This window comes from Aplysia californica, unplaced genomic scaffold, assembly GCF_000002075.1.
Source record: "Aplysia californica isolate F4 #8 unplaced genomic scaffold, AplCal3.0 scaffold00813, whole genome shotgun sequence".
NCBI lineage: Eukaryota > Metazoa > Mollusca > Gastropoda > Aplysiida > Aplysiidae > Aplysia > Aplysia californica.
Window position 1 is genome coordinate 293,583 of NW_004798083.1, and position 7,814 is coordinate 301,396.

Consider the following 7,814-nt stretch of genomic DNA (forward strand, 5'->3'; position numbering starts at 1 on the left):
CACACACACACACACACACAAACACACAAATACATACATACACACACACACATACACATACACACACGTAGAAAGCTAGATAGATAGAAAAGAAAGTGACAAAAAATAGCCTGCAAAAACAAAACATCAAAAAAACAAACAGCCATCAAAAGATAAAAAGATAGATAAAGAGAAGGAGGACGTGACAGTAGCTGTGAGAACGTGTGTCGTGACGACATCTCGTTTCGACACGTCAAATTATTTAAAATGAGTTCAGCTTTATATGTGAAGGTCTCTTTTTAATACTGTTCAGTTTGCTTAAAAGCATTACAATATCTTCAAACTTTAATTTTCTCTACACTCATTTTTTTGTTAAATTCATTGGGAATTGAAGCTCTTAAAACCTATTGAGAATATCATAGAAGAATAAGATCATATTAAGTAGTGGTGCAACAATCTTGTGTGGGTCGATCACTAATAAAGAACAACATTGGTGAGAGTCAGCTTTAGTTCTTAGAAAACTTGAATCAATATAAAGACCTGGACTATTTTGTTCTCACGGGAAAGCCAAGAGCAATTTACTTAAAACTTATACTGATGGGAGATTGCAAAAGACCAGGAATTTTCAAATGTATCTTAGCGATCAAAATTGAAGGCAAACGAGGCAGGCATATACCCAGAGCAACCTACTTGAAGAGTTTAAACAGATGGGTGAATGGGAGAGATCAATATAATGTAATTTTTTTGAGAGCATCTTAGCACATGAATGAATGGAGAACCATGATCGCCGATGTCTGTGATAAATATGGCACGTGTTAATGATGATCTTATGGGACAGTGTTTGTGTTTCACTTTAAATTTGCTTTTTCTTCTGAGATATTTTTCTTTATTGAAAGTTTGCGTTACACCAGTAAGAAATGTAAAAGAAATATGCATCGAAATCCCTTTGCAATTCTTAATTTTGTCGGTGTCGCTAGCAGTACACTTTAAGTCCGTTTGGATACTATTTACACCAGGGATAAAATGCTAGTTTTTGTAGTATTGTTCCTACCAGGAGTCATGAAATGCAAGAAAACTATAAGCCTTGACAAAGTATAATATATTAAACTGCGTTCTGGTGATGTTGAAAGGGGGCAACTTTGAAAGGGCCTTGGGAGGTTGTAAAACTCGAAAAATCTTAAACTTTGCCCTTATGTAGATTATTTGCTACTGTGACGCTATATTTGAAGTCCGGCCGCAAGATAAGGCCTTTGCTGCACGGTAGGTTGTAGTAGGCGGGTTTCACATTCTCCTATATGAGCAGGGAATTAGCATACAATACGCCTGCACTTACAGTCAAACCTGCTCTAACGACCATTTGTCCAAATCACTGAGCTGTACAAACGAATACTTCCCACTTCCCTCCCTGGCGTCATTTCTCAAATTTAATAATACTGTACAAGAAGAACACCTGCCTAAGAAGACCACTCCATAATGGGTGGTCGTTTTGTACAGGTTTTATCTATTTGTGTTTTTAAGTAGTAGGCTGTCTAGAAAACAACGCTGTCCAAGGGGACCACTTGTTTTAAGAGGACCACTTTTCTCATCGACAATAGAAGGTTATATTGGACAAGTTCAATTGTTTATATTTAAAAAACAGACCCGTCAATTCCGATGTGTCCACAAAAGCCATCAAAGTGCGTTCATTATAGAAATCCACTACATCACGGAAAATAAAATACATTGTGCTTTGTTTAAAGGAAAGAGAAAACAACGGCAAAAAAAAACTACAAAAACAAAAAGTGAAAGAAAGACAAAAAAACATCCCCCCCCAAAAAAAACACAAAAAACCACACACACACACACACACACACACACACACACACACACACACACACACACACACACACACACACACACACACAACAGCACAAACGAAACCAACCTCCGTTCATTCCAAAAGTCGTTCACCAGCGACAGAAAACAAAATGCAGTCGAGATAGCCCCAAAAACGGCCATCTCTTGTGGAGAAGAAAAGTGGTTGTCTCAGACAGGTGGAAGAGTTGGACAGTGTCATCATCATATAGACAAAAAACTGCTAGGTGGGACGGGGGATGTGGAGCGCTCGTCTGTTCAGGTGGTTGTCTTAAACAGCTGGTCGTTAGAGCAGGTTCAAATGTTTACAGGAAAAGAGAGAACAACCGCCAAAATCTCGAACAAAAACGAAAAGACAATGACAAAAAATAACCCGCAAAAACAAAACATCAAAAACAAAAAACCATCAAGAAATGGGCAGGCGCGACCGAATGGACCAGCAATGAGATTTTCCACCTGGTTGAAGGAAGGCAGGGGTAGAGAAGTGAGCTATGCACGGCACTGTAGACAGCCAACATCCCAAAGGGCCATGGCGAGACGAGGAAAAGAGTTGGGTTTTCATCTTGTGTATTTTACGCCCCCATCGACATAATTTAGATCATTTTGAAGGAATTTGATTTTCTGAAGACATTTCTTTTACCTTTCCTTACTTTTTCATCCTGTGTCGTTGTTTAGCGTCGAGAGGAGATGCAGTTTTCTATCGTAGGCCAGCTCGGTAGCTCTTTCTATTGGGATGCATGTATTATTATTTCTCACGGTTTCTTTGACTCCCTCAATCCAACTTATCTAAAACGTAAACCCAAGCCAAAATGGGTCAGCTAATGAGTTTCAAATACAGCAGCTTAGGCGCATCACTACTGCAATCCACTGACGATAAAGTGAACAAACGTTTGAAAATGGAGGTAACCATCAAAAATGTTTGAACAAATGACTTTGGAAAACACAAACCTGAATCAATGCAAGTTCTGTGTTTAAAGTTCGCGTCGTTGCTCTATTCTTGTCTTTAGCAGAGAAAAAAGTAAGTTTTCCTATCTCTACAGTTGTCTTTTAGCCTATAGCTCTTTAAAAAGCAGCCTCCCACTTCCCACTCCATTCTCTGGGATGCGAAAAAACTGCAAAATTGTTCAGGTTTAATGCTGCTTTCAACACTATGAGGCTTTTTCAGAGGTAGGGACTCCGAATTTAAAGTATATTTGAACAGAACCAAAACGGGGGAGGGAGAGGAGCAAAAAAAAAAATCCCGAATACCATCCAGGATCAGAACGCCCAATAAGGGATTCGAACATGGACCATCTGCTCCGTAGTTCAGCATCTGAGCCAAACAGTTCGCTCCTTTTCGGGTGTGCGCGCGTGTAGAGATCTTGACATGAGGCACGCAATACTGTGACAACGTAAGCCTTGTTATCTTCAACGTGAGAAGAATGTCAATCATTGGTCAGTTTCCTTTCGTACAGGCGTTGCAGGTGAACTTTACATAATAACCACTTGTCCAAGACAATAACTTGTACAAACGACACTTCCTATCCCCTCCTCTGTTTGAATTGTTTTCCTGTTTTATTATTATTATCATTATTATTATTATTATTATTATTATTATTATAAGGACATTGTCCAAGACGTCAACCCGTCTAAGACAACCACTTTTCTCCTCAACAGTGGGTACTGGCTTTGTACAACCCAGGTCTCTGTATAAATCGTTTGTGTGTATTGCAGTTGTCGTATTGCCTTTCCATAAATACATCCAAAAAAAACTTGCTACCTTAAATAAACTAAATGCTAGCCACTTTTGTCGTTAGCCTGTAATTTCTTCAACGACATTTTGAAAATAAAACTTGGAAAAGAAAATATTCCTTTCCGGTAGAGAGGTGGAACAGGATAGAAACGAGGACGTGGGGTGTAATATGAAGGAAACTGGGTACAATAAATGTGTATAAAGAGAAAAGGGGAGCGAAACAAAGTAAACGGACAGAGGGAGTGACAGGAGAGAGACCGAGAGCGAGAGAGAAAGAGAGAGAGAGAGGGGGGGGATAATAATTATAAGCACCGAGAAAGAGGGAGAGAGAAAGAAAGAGGGAGAGGGGGATAAAGGGAGCGGTGGCTGGAATGAGAGATAACAATGAAAACAGAAATTTACAATAATCCAGATAGACGGACAAATAGATTTGGGGGTTGGGGGCAGAGGCAGAGAAAATACGAGAGAGAACAAGAAAGGAAAGAAAACGGTGGTGGGATGTGGGTGTGGGTGTGAGTATAGAGAGAACGAAAGAATAACCAGTGGGTAAAGGAGAGATTCAAATGGAGGCGGAAGGAAAACACAGAAAGAGAAGGCGTGAGTGTGCGTGTGCGTGTGAGTGTGCGAGGGAGGTAGGGAAGGAGGGTGGGAGGCCGCGGGTGAGCGCGAGTGTGTGGGACCTCTCCCGTCCACGAGTAGGTAGAACCGGGGAGAGGGGTATATTTAGCCACTGACGCACACCACGTCCTCTCTAATCAGCGTCCATCTTCCAAGTGACAATCACCGAGAGCCGACCCAGGGTTAGAAACAACGTGAATATAAAAGCAGGCAACACCCCCTTCGTCGTCCTAGAGAACGAGCAACTCAACTTCACTTTTACTTCGACTCCGCCCATCCTACTTCCCGAAGAGTCCTACAGACGCTGCCATTGCTGTTGCTGCTGTTTGCCCACTTAGAAAGTTCGTCCGGCCAAGAACCCTGGTGAAAGTTTACGAAAGTTAGGATAGACAGAAAAGAGCAGTCAGGAAAACTCCAAGCTCATCACAAGGTAAATCTTGATCACGTTTCAGAGAATTCAAATATTGCTTTTCTTGATCTGGCACCGCCAATATGTAATCAGATAAAATTAAACTTCCTCAATTCAGTTTAGAAACTATGATTGTTTCTTTTTCCATGTTCCTTCCTTCCACCCCTTCCTCTCTCGGGAACCTTCCCCATCAGCCTAGATCACTACATGCACCTCTCAAAAACAAAAAATAATTTATGTCTTTGCTGTTTTCATTTGTGAGATATTGTGGTGAAATCAGGCAGTCGTCAAAATTATGAAAACGAAGAAAGTTGCATTTTCCCCCTGGTTTGTTAATTGTTATCGAATTTTTGTTTTTTCGCTCAACATCTACTATGTCCGTTTAAGAATACATCTCTGTGTGGATTTCAATTTTTTTTGCGTTGATTAAAGCCACGCAAAATGTAATTTTCCAATTTCCATGACCTCTCAAGCTTTGGAAGTCACCAAACTTTGGCGGCCATTTTCGCGCTAATTTTACCTCTAAAACCAGGTGACCCTACCAATCATGAATATCTCGACTTCCGTGCAATATAGCTGTGTATTTTTTTCCTCGAAAGCAAAACAAATGAACAAGCTTTAACTTGAAACCAATAACTTCACATGACCAAAATATTGGCGAGCGCAAGATTCCACCGCATCGTGACAAATTTTGTAACTGGTAAATCACCTAAAAGGAAAGCATTTTGATTTCAAATTAAAATCGTTCCATTTCTTTTGTGGTTTCATATCTGTGATTGGCATACTTTAAGTCAAGACCAAATAATTTACCTTACTTTTTTCCATACATTAAACCTCAGGCCTGGTGTATTGTCCCCAATACGTAGGGCTCTCCATGCCAGTTTTGTATTTGAGTTCATTATACTCATGGGATAAGTTCCGTCAGCTTCATTCCACATTCGCCTGAATCAGTCTCTAGGGATTTTCAAATAAGGCCATGATCCAAATAAAAACACCAATTCGCATCTTACATTACAGTTTTGTTCCGATACGTTATTTCCTCCGAGATTTTAATTGAAAGAAAATATGTGGGTGGCCTAGTTACAAAATAATAATATGTTTGGGGGATAAGGACAAACATATAGATGTACCGGGTATAGCATGCAGGGTTTTGTCTAATATTCAGAGTTTCTATGTCGCCTAGCGTAGTGTTCACGAGACACGAAATATGAGATGGCAAACTAAAATCTTGTACGATGATAAGATCAGAGAACTTTTTGATAGTGACAACGATGAGTTTTGATGATTTTAAACATGTTTTTTTTTTTCAACAACACCTTTTGCAGTTTTTAAACACGCATCAGCAATCTAATTCTTTTGCTTTTTATTTGTGAAAATCCTCTTTTAAAAAAGGTGGTGCTTGCCTTGGAAAACTTATTCATCTTATCCGATAAACATCATTATGATTAAATTTTTAAAATGTGATTCTCAAGTTTACCTGCGTCCCCTGTGCGCATGCGCCGTGCACACTATGACATACAGCGCCCTGCACACTATGATATACAGTAGTAGGCGGTCTAGGCTGATCAGTCACTTAGTCATATTATGACCCTCCTTAGCTTCTGACGGCGTTACAGAAGAGATAAGCATGACCAGCATTAGGAAGGCAGCGGTCTGCATGCCACTTTCTTTTATGTTTTAGAATGTATTTATGTATTTATTTCATCTTTTTATTTGTTTGTTTATATGTTTATCTACTTATATTGTTGTTATTTATTTATGTATGTATGTATTTATTTATGTATTATTTATTTATTCAGTTATTCCTTTTGGGGGAGGGGGAGGGGGATTTACACTGCATGTAAAAGTTGACTGAGAACCTTAATTTGACTGATAGATTGAGTAGGAGGTCTTTCATGGCACTATCGACACAATTTTAGTAATGTGTCTCAGCATTTTAAAACAGATGTATTCTGTTTCTAGTTAAAAATTAGACACATTTACAGTTTTCGTCTTGTTTTTTTTTTCTTTCGTGTCTTTTTAACTGTTGATCCGTAGGATGCTTTATTTTTTTAAACTAGTTTTTCTGGCAAAAATAGGTTTGGTATAAGATCCTTTGACAGGGCGATTTCAAAACGCAATTATCGATCAAGCAACGTAATAATATACCTAGAAAACTTAAATAGAAGCCGAACATGGTTCAAAAGTGTCTTTCATGAAGACAGACAAAGAGAGAGAGAGAGGGGGGGGGGAGAAGAGAGAGAGAAATATAGAGAGAAAGAGAGAAATAGAGAGAGACAGACACAAAGACCAATAGACAGATAGACAGACAAAGAAACACAGGGCACAGACATGCAGAGAGATCGAGAGAGAGAGAGATAGAAATAGAAAGTAAGAGAGAGATATACATAAAAAGAGAGCTACAGAGAGAGAGAGAGAGAGAGAGAGAGAGACTGAGAGAGAGAGAGAGGGAGAGAGAGAGAATAAGAGAGCAAAATATGTCGCGCACTAGTGGTAATGTCACAGCAACTGTAGAAGCTTCGGGCAGAAAATGAGCCACTGTTTAGCATTTAAACATGAGACTTTAATGTATTTCACAGTTTTTTTAAAAGTCCCGGTTGTCTTGTAAAATGTACTCTGTTGTAGCAGCACGTTAACAACAACAAAAAAAACCCCGCAGAAACTTGAAAAATAGCTTGTTACTATGGCGCAGTATGGTACGAACTTCCAGATTAAGACGGAGATGCGCTAAATTGTGTCAGTAAAGATGTAAAAAAACACCCCATTTAAACTTTTAATTTCTAAGACGGAGAAATTTTTGCCAGGATCAAAACAGGGTCCTCATTGTCTAGAACGTTTCTTATCAGTTCAATGTCCGTGGGTTGTTGGCGGGTTCTGTGGTGCGGTTTGTTCCTTCTTTCCTGACAGACATCTATCGTCCTTACCTCTCCTCCTCCGCTTTCTGTGCTTGCTACTCTTTTGCAACACCTCTAATCTTCGGCACATATCTGACCTTATTGTGATACCATTTCCATAAAGTGCTTACTAAGACACAGAATTCAATATCCCATTAGAATATCCGGTGCTTGAGATGGCCTAGCAGTAGAGTGCGGTACTTCCAACAAAGTCAACGCAAAATGGAACAAAATATGTTCATTTCAAAGGGATGGTATTGCAGACAATTCTCCCTAAATCCCTCCCCACCCCATACACACACACATACGCAGACTTATACAATGACGA